The following is a 17,435-nucleotide window of genomic DNA, read 5'->3' on the forward strand; positions in this document are numbered from 1 at the left end:
ACATAAAACTGTACTTCTAATTCCCAGTTTACAATAAAAATAAATTCCAGATTGATTAAAGTTTTAAATATTAAAAACTATACTAAATATATGCATGTATTAAAAAAATCCATAGCCTAAGGATCATGAAAGCCAGAAGTCATAAAGAAAAGACTGATAAATTCAACTATATAACAGAGAAAAACATTAGTATAAAAAGAAACACATTTACAGCAAAAAGTTTTCCAAATCAATAAGAAAAAGATTTAAAAAAAAAAAAAAAAAAAAAAAACAAGGTGTACCCACTGGCAGAAAACTGGAAAAATAAAACATTAAACTATTTTGAGCCTCACTTAGATTTTTTAAAATAAAAATTAAAACAGCAATGAGATACCATTTTTCCCTATTAGATTGGCAACAATTCAAAATGTTGATAATACCCAACACTGATTAAATCTGACACATTTTTTCCTCCAAGCATACTTTTCATATAATAAAGTTACTGAAACCAAATACTGTATTCTTAAAAATGGTTAGGGTTACCAAGAAGCCAGCAACAGACGGCAGCAGAGACCTCCTCTGGGCCTCCGCGTAGTTCATGTTCCAGTTTTACAAAAGCAGCTTTTTCTCTGCTGTGGTCTCTGAGGTATCAGAGGGTAGCAAAAGGGAAATGCATGATCAGTTCTTGTCATCTCATTGGTGACAATGAGTAATCAGGTGATGGTGGTGAGGTAGTGTCTCTGGGCCCTCTCTCCAGCCCAGAATGGGCACATCCCACATGCAAGCAAGGCTTCTTGCTGTACCACCCGTCAGAGCCAGGTCTGTGATGGCGCCTCTCTTCCAGGTTGTCACAGAGCTGAGCAGTTCCAGCTCCTCAGGAAGGAGGCATTAAATAGCTAGTGCTCAAAATCTGGATTTTTTTTTTTTTTAACTGAGAGTCCTTTCCGGTCAATAAACTTGACAAAGGAGAGCAAGGAAACTAGGAAACTACCAGAAACTCTCATTCGCATTTCCAAGCAAATGCCCAGCAACCTTAGCCATATTAGCAGCATGGCTTTGGGGTTAGAAAGGAGGTGAGGCTAGGAGGGGAAGATAAAAGATAAAATCAGAGTGAATAACACAGAGGAGGTCCAGCCAGCTGCCCTTTCTGCCTACAAGGGGCCACTGGGGCCAGAGCAGGCCCCCTCCCCCGGCTGTTGAGTCCAGGCTCTTTCCCACACTGTAGACCCCTTTCCTCCTTTGGTCCTCTCTGCCCTCCCCGGGGTATCCCATTTCAGACCTTGCTGTGCTTCCCAGTCCCAACATGGAACTCAGACTCCAATTTCCATCAGTCAAGGGGTTGCCTCTTCAGGCACGTGTCCTCAGCTCCCACTAAGAGGTCCTCAGCTTTAGGCCAGCTTAGCTGACTGGGGACGCCTCTGCACTGACCCAGCAATGCTTATCCAGATCAGTGTTCAGGGAGCATAGCAGCACCTTTCTCTCCATGTCCTCTGGATTCCGGGTCTGCCCAGTCAAAGGCAAATGTGTCTTTATGCATCCTTGGGAAGTAGGCCCTTTACTGGGTATAGAGTTAAGGAAAGTACAATCCGAGAAATCAATACAGAAAGGATGTATATATACACACAGACATTTTTGCGCTTTCTTTTTATAAAAGTAAAACATGCCCTTTAATGGACATTCGACAAATACAGAAGAATATAAAAAGAAAATCAAAATCTCCTGTAAACCCACCAGCTGTATATGGCCATTGCCAAAGCATTTTTTAAATACTGTATTACAAACTTGATTCTCATACAAATCTTAAGTATGCAAATGTCAAAGATTTATTTAACTCGACAATGAGGGAATCAGCAAAATGATAAAACCAAATGAAAGTGAATTTGAGAGACTGAGCATACAGGCATGCCAGCACAATGAAGAAGGTTGCTAGTTTAGGTAAAAAACTGGTTAATATCTTACAGGTAATAAAACTGTAACCTTTGAGGTTGCCTTTCCTACAGGACAGAAATAATTTGATTCTTTACTGGAAAAAAATCTACATGTTCTTATGTAGCTTCAGAGAGCCTAGGCGCCAGTCGATAGTAAATAAGTTCAACAAAGGAACATTCCCTTAGAGAATGAGATAACCATGGAACGGACTTGCTAGACTGTGTTCCAAAATGCATTGAAAGGCCATTCAATGACTCTTGTCTTTTTTTCCAAGTTTTAGATAATATTTCTTAACATGCTATTATAATTTTAATAAGCTTCCTTGTAATTCCAAGAGTTATTAGGGTATATATAAATATATGAATACATAAAACACATTTTTATAAAGATCGCATTTATATATATAATCCTACATTCTTCTTTTTTTCACATAATAGTATACCACAAACATTTTCCCATGACACTAAAGATTTTTCAAAACAGGATGTTTAATGGATATGTGTTTGTTTTTTATTCAAATGGATGTGCTATAACTTATTTAACCAATCCCCATTTGCAGGGACAAATAATATTTTGTAAATACTCTAGAACATAAATCTGCACACATTTCCAATGGTTTCCTCAGAACACATTCCTAGAAGTGGAATTTCTGTCTATTTTTTAGGTTCTTAAAACTGTGGCCTTTCGGAAGATGGTTTCAATCCACACTCTTAGCAACTGGGTATGAATGCAGCCCTTTCATCACAGCCTTACCAACATATGGTTATCATATCCTCTCATCTTCGACAAATTTCTCTAAATTAGAGAAAAATTATCTCTCATTATTTTCATTATATTACTTTAATTAGTAAAGTAAGACCTTTTTCAGATGTTTATTTTCTATTGATAACTCTGTTTTTATGCCGATAAAATGTCATAAAAGGGAAAACTAAAGATAGACCTGAATGGCAAAAATATAACAAAAGGTAAGCAAGAAGCCTGAGGGAAATGTGAGGGAAGGGACTTTGCAGCTGACCACAGTGGCTGCAAGGAGGACTTACAGTCGCGTGCATGACATATAGCCATATTCATGTGACCCTAGGGACCCCAGGTTAACCTGCCGCTGTACATCCAGGACTTATCATGACAGGGAGGACAGAGCGGTGTCAAAATGTATTTTCCAAACTAGATGACGTGATTCTCCCACTGATCTGCTGTAGCTGGGTTAGTTGTTGGTCCAAGAAGTTTACAAGATGGCAGAAAAAAACCTGTTATTTGGAAAGCTGCCTGGTGTTCATCCCCAGGATCACTGGGAGACATCTTCAAGGGACAGGAGTATGCACTGTGACTGTGGCTACATGACATCACAGAATATAAGAACTGACATCCCTTAAAGAGCTTCATCATGTGTTACGCCATTTGCCTGAATGGAGGGAGAGAAAGATTATCCTCACCAGACCTCCAAAGTCATAGAGTCCCAGATCAGTAGAAAACTCTCTTACCTTAGTTTACAAGTTCAAAGTGTTGAAAAGCACGAATTTAATCTTGTACCTTCATTTTGTAGGTTCAGAAACTGAAGCCCAAAGTGCTTAAAACAAACAAACAAAACCTCCTGCCCCAAGTTACTTATGGCAGAACTAGGGCTATAACTCATATCTCCCAGTTTCCCATCTGACACTTGGCCAGCACTGTCTTCCTGCCTGAAGGGAGACCTCACATGGGCTGGTTACACAAGCCCCCTAAATTTTATGATGGTGTTAATCACAGCACATGGACTTCCACTTGCCAATAGGGGAAATTTTTATCTCAAGCAGTAAGATCTGTTTCATAAAACATTCAGGTTTTCTCAGAAAAGCAGAGTTCCCCATATGCTACTTGCCATGAAATCCATCTTCATTCATGCTCCAGTCTCTGCTCTGTCTCATCTTCATCACACCTACCCTCTTTAGCTTCAGGTACATCAACCACAAGGAAGAATATTCCAGTTGAGGCTGAACACAGACTGGTTTGGAAAGGCCTGCCCCATGTCGAGTAGGGAAAGGCACACCCATTTCTTAGTGGATGCCTCTGACTTATAAACACTCCTGCTTGATTGATTTGCTTGTGTTTGAATTTGTTTTCTAAAAATAGTGTGTAGATTCCCAGAAGCCCCCTTCCTTCCCAAGACCCCAGTGGGATGCCCCATCATGCATCAGATGGATATTAAACATGCCATGAGGGAGGCTGTATTCTGTGATGACATGCCTGCCCTAGCAGAAGAGCTCTTCCAGCACCAGGCCACATGCTAAAATCAATAAGTAAATATGGACAGAATTGAGGGTCAGTAATACCTACCAGGCAGGCACAGTGGCTCACTATAATCCAAGCGCTTTGGGAGGCCAAGGTGGGCAGATCACTTGAGCCCAGCGGGTTTGAGACCAGTCTGGGAAACATGGTGAAACCCTGTCTCTACAAAAAATACAAAAATATAAAAATTAGATATGTGTGGCGACTTGCATCTGTGGGAGGCTGAGGTGGAAGGATCACTTAAGTCTGAGTGGTCAAGGCTACAGTGAGCCAAGATCATGCCACTGCAGTCCAACGTGGGCAACAGAATGAGACCCCATCTCAAAATAATAACAATAATAATAATAAAGCAGACACTCAAGGGATTAATTATCTATTAGCAATTAATCCAACTCAATACATAGAAATATTTCACAAAAAAGCAATCTCAACATATATCTTGATAAAAGAAAATAAAAAGCAGAAAGGCAACTGCAGGCTGGGGAGTGGATAAAAGAGTAAATAAACCCCTGTCAGGAGAGGGAACTGGTATCTGAGGAGCTGAGCACTATTATCTCAGAGTGTAAAGGGATAAGAACAACTTCCTCAGCTCGTGACATCCCAAAGAGCTATGATTCTCTCTCTACCTTTTTTTCTGAGTGTTAATCTTCAGAGGAGCCTGAGCTCCTAAGAGTGCCACATTTGAGCTTTAGTTTATTAAACAACCCAAGGGTACACCTTCCCTGGAAGTGGAGACTAAAAAAATGCCCTCCCAAGGATCCCCTCTTTTTGACCTGCATCCAGTAAAACCAAAGTTCTCTACTTTCCACAGTGTTAGCATGGTTTCATGCACTCCTGTGGCACTCAGGTGAAATATTCAGGGTTCTTGGGGTTTGTGTATTCACTTACAAGAGGGCCACATTATCCTGTGCAACACTTGCCATCTTTGTAGGGTTTCTTCTCTTCCCCATTCCACTGATGCCTCTGAGGCCCTGGCATTGCCTGGTGTAGTTGATGCCATAACAGTTCAGGGTGTTCCTGGTGACAATAGCAGTGAAGAAGAAAGACTATATGCACAAGAGTTGAATAAACAAGCAAAACCCAATGGTATGTTATCTTCAAGAGCCCCATCTCACACGTAATGATACTCAGGCTCAAAATAAAGGGATGAAGGAAAATCTACCAAGCAAATGGAAAACAGAAAAAAAAGCATGAATTGCAATACTAAGTTCAGACAAAACAGATTTCAAACAAATAAAGATTAAAAAGGATAAAGAAGGGAATTACATAATGGTAAATGGTTCAATTCAACAAGAAGACCTAACTGTCCTAAGTATATATGGACCTAACACAGGAGCACACATATTCATAAAGCAAGTTCTTGGAGACCTGCAAAGAGACATAGACTCCCACACAATAATAGTGGGAGACTTCAACACTCCACTGACAGTATTAGACAGATCACTGAGGCAGAAAATTAACAAAGGTATTCAGGGGCCGAACTCAACATTGGACCAAATGGATCTGATAGACGTATCAGAATTCTCCACTCCAAAACAACAGATTATACATTCTTCTCATTGCCACATGGCACATACTCTAAAATCAATCACATAATTGTATATAAAACAATCCTCAACAAATGTTAAAAAGTCAAAATCAACCAAAAACACTTTTGGACCACAGCACAATAAAAGTAAGAATCAAGACTATGAAAATCACTCAAAACTGTTCAATTACATGGAAATTCAACAATATGCTCCTGAATGACTCTTGGGTAAATAATGAAATTAAAGCAGAAATCAAAAAGTTGTTTGAAAATAGTGAGAACAAACCTACAGCATACCAGAAATCTCTGAGACACAGCTCAGGCAGTGTTAAGAGGGAGATTAATAGCACTAAATATCCACATCAAAAAGTTAGAAAGATCTCAAATTAACAACCTAACATCACAACTGAAAGAATTAGAGGGCTGGGCAAGGTGGCTCATGCCTGTAATCCCAACACTTTGGGAGGCCAAGGTGGGTGGATCACGAGGTCAGGAGATCAAGACCATCCTGGCTAACAATGGTGAAACCCCATCTCTACTAAAAATACAAAAAATTAGCTGGGCATGGTGGCGGGCACCTGTAGTCCCAGCTACTTGGGAGACTGAGGCAGGAGAATGGTGTGAACCCAGGAGGCAGAGCTTGTAGTGAGCCGAAATTGCGCTACTGCACTCCAACCTGGGTGACAGAGCAAGACTCCATCAAAATAAATAAATAAATAAAGAATTAGAGAAGCAAGAACAAATCAGAAAAAGCCCAAAGCTAGCAGAAGACAAAAAATCACCAAAATCAGAGCTGAACTGAAGGAAATCAAGACACAGAAAAAAATTCAAAAGATCAACAAATCCAGGAGTTGGCTTTTTGAAACAATTAATAAGATAGGCCACTAGCTAGACTAATAAAGAAAAAAGGAGAAAAGATTCAAATAAACACAATTAGAAAAGATGGAGGGAATATTACCACTGACCCCACAGAAATAAAAACAACCATCAGAAACTACTATGAACACCTCTATGCACATGAACTGGAAAATCCAGAAGAGATGGATACATTCCAGAACACATACACCCTTCCAAGACTGAACCAGGAAGAAACGGATTCCCTGAACAGACCAATAATGAGCTCCAAAATTGAATCAATAATAAATAGCCTATAAACCAGAAAAAGCCCAAGACCTGATAGATTCACAGCTTAGTTCTACCATATGTACAAAGAAGAGCTGGTATCATTCTTACAGAAACTATTCCAAAAAGTTGAAGGGGAGGGACTCCTCCCCAACTCATTCTATGAGATCAGCATTATCTTAATACCAAAACCTGATGGAGACATAACAAAAAAAAGAAAGGCCAATATCCTTGATGAACATTGATGCAAAAATCCTTGCAAAATATGTGCAAACAAACAAAATACTTGCAAACTGAATCCAGCAGCACACCAAAAAGCTAATCCACCATGATCAAGTAGGGTTCATCCCCAGGATGCAAGGTAGGTTCAACATATGCAAATCAATAAATGTAATTCATCACAGAAACATAACTAAAGACAAAAATCACATGATTATCTCAACAGACTCAGAAAAGACTTTTGATAAAATTCAACACCGCTTCATGCTAAAAACTCTCAGTAAACTAGGTATTGAAGGAATATACCTCAAAATAATAGGAGCCATCAATGACAAACCCACAGCCAACATTATACTAAATGGGCAAAAGCTGGAAGCATTCCCCCTTGAAAACTGGCACAAGACAAGGATGCCCTCTGTCACCACTTCTATTCAACATAGTATTGGAAGCCCTAGCCAGAGCAATCAGGCAAGGGAAAGAAATAAAACACATCCAAATAGGAAGAGAAGAAGTCAAACTATCTCTGTTTGCAGATGACGTAATTGTATATCTAGAAAACCTCATAGTCAGGGCCCAAAAGCTCCTTCAGTTGATAAACACCTTCAGCAAAGTTTCAGGATACAAAATCAATGTACAAAAATCACCAGCATTCCTATACACCAAAAACAGCCAAACCAAGAGCCAGAAAGGCAATCCCATTTACGATTGCCACAAAAAGAACAAAATGCCAAACAGCTAACCAGGGAGGTGAAAGATCTTTACAATGAGAATTACAAAAAGAAATTAGAGAAGACACAAACAAATGGAAAAACATCTCATTCTCATGGATAGGAAGAATCAATATCATTAAAATGGCTATACTGACCAAAGCAATTTACAGATTCAATGCTATTCCTATCAAACTACCAATGACATTCTTCACAGAACTAGAAAAAAAAACTATTTTAAAATTCATATAGAACCAAAAAAGAGCCTGAATAGCCAAGGCAATCCTAAGCCAAAAGAACAAAGCTGGAGGCATCATATTACCCAACTTCAAACTGTATTACAGGGCTACAGTAACCAAAACAGCATGGTACTGGTACAACAACAGGCACATAGACCAATGGAACAGAAAAGAGAACCCAGAAATAGGCCATAAGTCTATGATCATCTGATCTTCAACAAAAACTGACAAAAACAAGCAATGGGGACAAGACTCCCTTCAATAAATGGTGCTGGGATAACTGGCTAGTCATATACAGAAGATTAAAACTTGACCCCTTCCTCACACCATATACAAAAATCAACTCAAGATGGATTAAAGACTTAAATATAAAACCCAAAACTATAAAAACCCTGGAAGACATCCTAGGCAATACCACCCCGGACATAGGAACAGGCAAAGAGTTCATGACAAAGACACCAAAAGCAATCACAACAAAGGCAAAAATTGACAAGTGGGATCTAATTAAACTTAAGAACTTCTGCACAGCAAAAGGAACTATCAACAGAGTAAAGACACAACCCACAAAAATGGGAGAAAATATTTGCAAACTATGCATCTGACGAAGGTCTAATATCAAGCATCCGTAAGGAACTTAAACAAATTTACAAGAGAAAAATAAACAATCTCATTTTAAAAAATGGGCAAATGACATACACAGACACTTTTCAAAAGAAGACATACATGTGGCCAACAAGCATATGAAAAAAAGCTCAATATCACTGATGATTAGAGAAATACAAATTAAAACCACAATGAGATACCATCTCATACCAGTCAGAATGGCTACTACTAAAAAGCAAAAAATATAACACATGCTAGATGCTAGCAAGGTTGCAGAGAAAAGGGAACACTTACATACTCTTGGTGGGAGTGTAAATTAGTTCAACCATTGTGGAAAGCAGTATGGCGATTCCTTAAAGAGCTAAAAGCAGAACTACCATTTGACCCAGCAATCCCATTGCTGGGCATATACCCAGAGGGATATAAAGACACACGCATATGAATGTTCACTGCAGTACTATCCACAATAGCAAAGACATGAAATCAACCCAAATGCCCATCAATGACAGATTAGATAAATAAAATGCAGTGCATATACACCATGGAATACTAAGCAAGCCTTAAAAAGAATGAAATCATGTCTTTTGTGAGAACGCAGCTGGAGCTGGAGGCCATTATCCTTAGCAAACTAACACAGGAACAGAAAACCAAATACTGCATGTTCTCACTTATAAGTGGGAGCTAAATGATAAGAGCTTATGAACACAAAGAAGGAAAGAACAGACACTGGAGTCTACTTGAGGGTTGTCGGTGGGAGGAGGGAGAGGAGCAGAAAAGATAACTATTGGGTAGTAGGTTTAATATCTGAGTGATGAAATAATCTACATGACAAACTCCCATGACACATGTTTACCTATGTAACAAAACTTCACATGTACCCTCAAACTTAAAATAAAAGTTTTTTAAAAAAGAAAAAGACTATATGCACAGGGTAAGGTATTATGATAATAGCACCTAAAATTCTCATATCATATTAATAATAATGGTAGCTGCTCTTCCCTGGAACTGTTTTCCAGGCCCCTTTATACACATGACCATATGCAGTCCTTCTAACAACCTTAGACTATTTATTTGCAATAAGCCTTATTTCAGAACAAACTTAAGGGAACTTAAGAATCCCGTTAAGTTGGCACAGTTATCTCAATTTTATGATGAAGACATCGAGGCTTATATAGTTTTAATCAATTGCCTGAGGCAACATAGCCTGCAGTGGCAGAGCCACATTCAAAACCAGCCCCATGCTCTAGGCTATAGGTCAACCACACACACATAATTCCAGAGCATGTCCCAACTGGGTTGACAAGGGCTTCACTGGTGCACATTTTTGTTCCCTTCTGGCATGTTAATTGGTCTGTGTTTTCTGCAGGTGATTTGTGGCTGCTGATAAACATGCTCATGCCAAACAGGCCACAAAAGCGGTGAAGATTGTATACAAAGACATGGAGCCTATAATTGTGAACATTCAGGTAATGTCAAGATCTTCTCAGTCTTTTGGTCATTTGGCAGTGGGTCTTTCCAGAAACTTCCAAAACATGTGCTACCATGGTACCTATGAAACTCTTTATCTTGTTGCATTTCCCAGCTGCTGTGGAGATGGTACATTTTCTCTTATAAGTTTCAGTCTGCCTTCCTCTTACCACCAGATACTTCTAGCTGGAAATGTGTCCTCTTAGCTCACAACAGATCCCTAATTGTGCTCACTGACCCTAAATACACCTGAAATGCTTCTGGTTTTCCCAACAGGAAAGTCCTAAATTCCAAACTTGACGTTCAAATCTTAGGAAGTTCAAACCCTGGCCTCTTAGATGGATTTTGACATTTGCAAGTTTGAAATGTATTTCCCTTAGCTCCTGTCCCAGGTTCCAAGGTCCCTGGTCCTTCATGGCCCTCAAGTCTTCTCACCCAACATGGAAAAAACTGCTCACTCTCCAACAAATATGGAGCATGTGCTCTTTCCCTGGGCTTTTCTGCACTTTTTGCGAGCTTCCTAGGTGCCATGATTCTTTTTGCACATTCCTGATGGAGCCACTAAAGAGAGAAATAGCATTATTACCTAGAGGAAGAATGGTGATAGGAATTACTTGCATTACATTGGCAGGATGGATGCCCTTCTGTCACTTAAGGAGAGAAACTAAAAATTTGTCCAGAAATAAATACAGTGAAATTGAATCTCACATGAGGTCAGGTTCTAAACAAACATAAAGAATGGTCAAACTCGACCTTAACATACTACCCCACTATACCAAGATAAACCAGATACAGAGGATTAAAAATTAAAAGGTCAGAAGTAAAATCCAAAAAGCATAGGATCAAAACATGGGAGAACTCAATAGTATTTCTATGAGTCAAACTCAAAATTCCTTAAGAGAAAAAGTTAATAAGTTAAATTATATAAAATAGTACACTTCTGCATAAAGAAAAAAATATAGTAAGCAGCCAAAACACAAGCATCAACTGGGAAAAATATTTGCAAGGCACACCACAGCCATCAGCCTAATTTACTAAGTATATAAGGATTTTCTAGAAATCAAGACAAAAAAGCCAAAAGAAAAATTAGCGAAGAATGCAAGCAGGCAGTTTGTGGGAAAAAATATAAATAGCCCTTATATATAGGAAGATGATATGGTTTGGCTGTGTCCCCACCCAAATCTCATCTTGGATTGTAGTTCCCATAATCCTCATGTGTTGTGGAAGGGACCTGGTGGGAGGTAGTTGAATCATGGGGGTGGTTATCTCCATGCTGCTCTCATGCTCTCATGATAGCGAGTGAATTCTAATGAAATCTGACAGTTTTATAATGGGCTCTCTCCCTGCTTTCCTCTGCACTTCTCCTCCTTCTGCCATGTGAAGAAGGACGTGTTTGCTTCCCCTTCTGCCATGATTGTAAATTTCCTGAAACCTTCCCAGCCATGCTGAACTATGAGTCAATTATACCTCTTTCCTTTATAAATCACTCAGTCTTGGGTATGTCTTCATTAACAGCGTAAGAACAGATGAACACAGAAGAGATGCTTGGTCTTACTGAAAATAGAAGAAATTTAAGTTAAAAGTTACAATGAAATGCCATTTTTAATCTATCAGGTTGGCAAAAATATGAAAGTTTGACAATATATTCAGTTGCCAAGCTGCAAGAAAACAGGCAATCTCTTGTCTCACTGATAGGATTATAAACTGGAACAACCTGTATGAAGAGAAATTTAGCAGTGTCTATCAAAATTCCAACTGTATGTAGCCTTTAACCAGCAACCCCAGTCTGTGAATTTATCCTGTAGCTTGGCTCGTCTATCTGTGAAATAATGTGTTTCCAAAGTTATTCTTTGCAGCATTGTTTGCAATACTAAACTACTGGAAACAACTCAGGTATCCATTCATCTATACAATGGAATTCTATGTAGCTGTATATTTAACATATAAATACATATATATAAATTTATATATAACATATAAATACAGCTACATAGAATATAGCTTTATGTATTATAAAATATATAAACAGAGGGCTGGGCACAGTGGCTCATGCCTGTAATCCAGCATTTTGGGAGGCCAAGGCGGGCAGATCATGAGGTCAGGAGATCAAGACCATCCTGGCTAGCATGGTGAAACCCCATCTCTACTAAAAATACAAAAAATTAGCCAGGCATGGTGGTGGGTGCCAGTAGTCCCAGCTGCTCAGGAGGCAGAGGCAGGAGAATGGTGTGAACCCGGGAGGCGGAGCTTGCAGTGAGCAGAAATTGTGCCACTGCACTCCAGCCTGGGCAACAGAGCAAGACTCCATCTCAGAAAAACAATATATATATATATAAACAGAATGAGGGTTGGGCATGGTGGCTCACATCTGTAATCCCAGCATTTTGGGAGGGCAAGGCAGGCAGACCACATGAAGTTAGTAGTTTGAAACCAGCCTGGCTAATATGGCAAAACGTTGCCTCTACTAAAAATACAAAAATTAGCCGTGCATAGTGGGGAATGCCTGTCATCCCAGTTACTTGGGAAGCTGAGGCATGAGAATCACTTGAACCCAGGAGGCAGAGTTTGCAATGAGACGAGATTGTGCCACTGCACTCCAGCCTAGGTGACAGTGAAACCCTGTCTAAAAAAAATAAAAAAGAATGAGAATGAGGACATCTTCTAAACACAACTATAGAAACACCACCAAGTTATACTGACAAGTGAAACGCAAAATGCAAAAAATGTGTACAAAGTGAAGAGGGTAATAATAAGGTCCATATTTACTTGTATTTGCATAGAGAAACTCTGGGAGAACACACAAGAAGTGATAGTGTTAGTCACCTTTGGAGAGAATGAGTGGAAACTAGACAGAGGGAAATGGGTGTGGGCAAGACTCCACTGATTATATTCTGATTCTGTTCCATTTTTAAACTATTTGAATGTGTTATCTAATTTCGAAAATGAAATTCTAAAAATAACCTTGAAACATTCCTTAAATTGTTCATAAAGTACAGAATATAAGCACACTAAAGCTTGAGAGCAACTTGACTAAAATAAACAACAATGGTTAAGTTTCTATGCAGGTCTAGGTATCGAAATCATTCTCCTGTAACATACCCATCAAATTCCCAGGTAAGAATGGAGGATGGGTGGAGAATTCTAAAGTCTGCTTTCAGTTCAGACTAACCTAATATTAAGCCTCCATAATAGATTGTGAGTATTAAAGGAGATAGAGGAGTCCCAATGTCACTGAAGGCTGAAGTTCACAGGTAAGTTAAATATGCATATGTGGGGCTCCTCTACAGGGTGATCACATTTTCTGAACTGTGCCAGGTCAGAGGTGGTCTGAGAAATGCAGCTGTACCATGGAGGCACTAGGACATCATGTTTGAAATCTGTGCTGTCTTGTGGTTTTCAGGGTGAGGGATAGAGGTGACCAGTGTTGGAAATCTTGAATTGCACAACACTTTTAGTAGTTGCTTTTAAAGTAGCCACTTTTAGTAGTGGCTATAATGAAAATTATAGCCACCAAACACATGGCAGAAGGACGTGGGTGGGGAAAGAGAGACAGAGGTAGAGAGAAAGCCTGAGGATAGAATCTTTAGTGATTCTTTCAGTTGACGTTTTTATTAAATTCTCACTTCTATCACCTAGAGAATTGCACCTGTAACTGCCCAATGGGTTCACCTTGCCCCTGCCTACACAGAGCCAATTTATCAAGACAGGGGAATTGCAATCGAGAAAGAATAATTCACACAGAGCTGGCTGTGTGGAAGACCAGAGTGTTACTATTACTTGAATCAGTCTCCTCAAGCATTCAGGCATCAGAGTTTTTAAGGATAATTTGGTGGGTGGGGGAAGGACAGTGAGTTGAGAGTGCTGATTGGTTGGGTCAGAGATGCAATCATGAGAAATTGAAGCTCTCCTCTTGCTGAGTCAGTTCCTTGGTGGGAGCCACAAGATCAGATGAGCCAATTTATCAATCTGGGTGGGGCCAGCTGATTCGTCAAGCGCAGGGTCTGCAAACTATCTCAAGCACTGATCTTAGGAGCAGTTTAGGGATGGTCAAAATCTTGTAGCCTCCAGCTGCATGACTCCTAAACCATAATTTCTAATGTTTTGGCTAATTTGTTAGTCCTACAAAGGCAGTCTACTCCCCAGGCAAGAAGGAGGTTTGTTTTGGGTAATTGCTGTTATCATCTTTGTTTTAAACTATAAACTGAGTGCCTCCCAAAGTTAGTTCAGCCTATGCCCAGGAAGGAACAAGGACAGCTGAAAGTTTAGAAGCAAGATGGAGCCAGTTAGGTTAGATCTCTTTCACTGTCTCAGTCATATTTTTGCAAAGGCGGTTTCAAACCTGATAATTCCCAGACATCTCACAAGGTGTGAATTCAAGGGCTGCTCATATATAGTTTTTTGATACCAGGTCAACTTAAAATTTGTATTTATGGGCTGATTACTAAATGGTTCACCAAATCTTTCCAATTGCCCTGATTCTTTTCTGCACTGCCTCCAGCTTCTTGAGTGCAAACAAACTCTATTTCTCAATACCTTTGGTTATTCATAGATTTCTGAAGTTTTTCCTTCATAGTTAGGTAAAAAGAATTTTTTTTTAAGATTTTTATTCTCCACTCTTTCCCTCACTTCTCCCCTCACATACACCCATTTATTCTTCATAGCTGAGTTCCCTATGGATTTTAGTGAGGACTCTTTCAACTCAGCGGGTGCTGAATTGTGGCTTGGGATTTAATATCGCTAATAAATAGATGAAAAGATGGACAACTGTTTGGGTGCCACTGTTGAGGAACAAGTTTCTATATGTTCTATAAAGTCAACCCTGCCCCCAGGCAGTTTCATTACAGAAACAGGTTCACCCATAGATAAGAAGATCTCATTATTTATCCTTATCTGATGATGGAGTCCTTGCTCAAGTCAATAATAATTTGCTTCTTGGACTTGAGAACACACTGATTTGGGCAGGAAACAGAGTAAAGGGTAGGAGATTTTTAATTGCATATAATTACTCAATTATCTATCATGTGTTTAATAATAATGGCGTGTGGAAACTTGGCCAAATTATGATTCTTTGACATCAAGACAGGAAAGAGCAGAAAGATAGATATCATATAAAGAATAGGAGTTGCCTTCCCTTAAAATTCCTGCTACCCTGCAGCTGCAGGCTGTATATCACCACGGCTTCCCTCTGGCCCACCTGCTTCCACTCAAGCCCCTCCTCTCATCTTCAGGTCACGTGGACTTCTGATCCTGCCTGTCCAACTCGGGATCACTTTTATTTTTTCCCTCTGGATGGTGCATAGCTCCCTCTGACTTTATTTTCTGCCAACTCATTTATATAAGGTGCTAATGCTAATATCTAAGAGGGAGGAGTCTTGGGTGACCTTCTGTGGCACTCTAGGGACTGCTGAGCAGAGGATAATGAGGACCTCAGTGTGACCATCTTAATTACATTTTGTAATGCAATCTATCTTTAATAAATTTTAAGCGATACCAATTTATTTCTCCAACTAGGGCTTTGCAGGCATTTAGAGAATTTTCTCTAGTCTGTACCCCCCAATAGATAAATAAATATACTTTTTTTTCTGGAAATTGGGGGAAATGACAAGAAATGTATTTTTTGGTGAATGAAGCTTTTGCTTTTTATGTGTGATCTGTGTTACCTTCTGAGGATCTTCTTGCCATTTGTATAGATGAAAAATCTGGCCACTAAAGGTAATAATGAAGGAATCACAGAAATGACAAACTCCAGAAGGTTTTTAAATTCCCAAATTACTCAGAGAAAATCCAACGAATAGCTGTGGATGACCACTCAGAAACTGAGAGGCACAAAAATAGCCACAAATAATGCTCTATCATGACTTCTAAAACAGAACGACAGCAAAGGAGTTCCTTAAACATACAGATTGCTTCCTAGCTGCCTTGTTTATTATGAAAAAGCAAGAAATTCATGGCTTCCTGCTCTTTCCTGGGCTGTTCTACTCTTTGTCTCTTACTTGTGTAGTCAAGGGATCACAGTTGTCGCTGAAACATCCCACAAACCCAAACTTGATATCTCAAATCACTTAAAGTTGTGATCCTGGTTTTTTTTCTCCCCAGATCTGGCTGCCCAATCTATTTTATTCTAGAACATGGGGACAACATGTTGATAACTGGAGGATGGCACCCACTACCTGGGACACATAAGGTAAGCAAATAGGAAAGTCGCTACATGAAGCACAAATTCAGTGATTCGCTAACTTGCAGTTTCAAACATTTGCAGAGCCCTGTGCTCATCCACATGTGATTGCTGTACTTTTTAATCAAGTTTTGGTGGTGCACTTTGTGACTGTCAAGTCACTGCCCATAAAAAATATGGGAACATTTACGTAGAGGGTGAAAGAAAGGCTGGAAGCAAGACAGAAGTGTGGGCAGAGGCCACAGCATTTGAAGATCTCCCCGTTTCTGGGGGCATCCAGAATACAGACGTGTTAAGGATTTGTAGTGATGCTTGTTTAAACTTGATTCTTCCTGTATAGTCTCAATCTAGCTATAGAAAGCTCCCTCTTCACTGAAGGAGATTCTTCTGGCAGCTTCAGTGCTGTGGAATATAACCTGGAATCTAGAAGGCAGCAGAACACACTGCTTAGAACCTAACATAAGGATCGCAAAGCTCCAGCACTAAACCCCAGGGGGTTCAGTTCATAAGAGACCTTTTGTTCTCAAGCAGAGCTTTATCAACTATAACTCACAAGCATGGACAATTTCTCACTCCACTGTTTGATTGGAATCAAATCCCTGCTCAGACATCATCTTCTCTAGGAGACCTCCCCAACAGAGCCCTGGCTCCTTATAGAATTGAGTTTGTTCAGTCAGCACCATAATCACAGAGTACTTCTCGAGTGCCAGGTGCTATCCACCTCTGCCTCCTGGGTACCTGGTGCAGCCTTCTAGCCTTGAACATCTCATTCTGCTCTGCCAGATGACTGATTTCTTATGTGGAAAGGTTCCTTTCTTTGCATTTCTGTTTTCCTAGACCTTGCACATAAAAGGTGCTCAAAAAATACATGCTGAAATGAAGTGTGCAACAACAAACACACTGTAAAAGAGTCAGAGGGTCCGGCAGGAAGAGGGTCAAATAAGTCTGCTTTCCTTGGAGTGGTCTTTCATTCGACAGATAAAACATCTGTGCTGGGACCTTCAACAGAATCTATGAGAGAGTATCAATTGAGCCAGCCAGAGCAGTGAGGGGATTGAGAACCATGTTATTAAAACTCAGTGTGCTTGGTCTGAAGAAGAAAAGAGCTCATGTGCAGTGTGGGCCAGTCTCAGCTGACAGGGAGGAAGGACTGCATACGTGCATGCCTAAAACGTGCAAGTCACAGTGACTGGTCAACTCAG

The 17,435-nt window shown here is 39.8% G+C and overlaps 1 long non-coding RNA gene across 3 annotated transcripts in view; it reads right to left on the bottom strand.

Annotated features, from left to right (window-relative positions):
- Positions 1-332: 332 nt before the first annotated feature.
- The window catches only part of LOC105468123 (uncharacterized), a 60,567-nt gene continuing 43,464 nt past the window's right edge, over positions 333-17,435 (bottom strand). For 2 of the 3 annotated variants that reach the window (XR_011609972.1, XR_979299.2), the window contains exons 3-5: positions 11,526-11,612; positions 5,062-5,190; positions 333-4,335 (exon numbers count right to left, since the gene is read on the bottom strand). This is a non-coding gene — a long non-coding RNA (uncharacterized lncRNA). The remainder of the gene's footprint in view (positions 4,336-5,061; positions 5,191-11,525; positions 11,613-17,435) is intronic. The other variant, XR_011609973.1, reaches the window with a different exon arrangement.

This window comes from Macaca nemestrina, chromosome 11 (genome assembly GCF_043159975.1).
Source record: "Macaca nemestrina isolate mMacNem1 chromosome 11, mMacNem.hap1, whole genome shotgun sequence".
Taxonomy (NCBI): domain Eukaryota; kingdom Metazoa; phylum Chordata; class Mammalia; order Primates; family Cercopithecidae; genus Macaca; species Macaca nemestrina.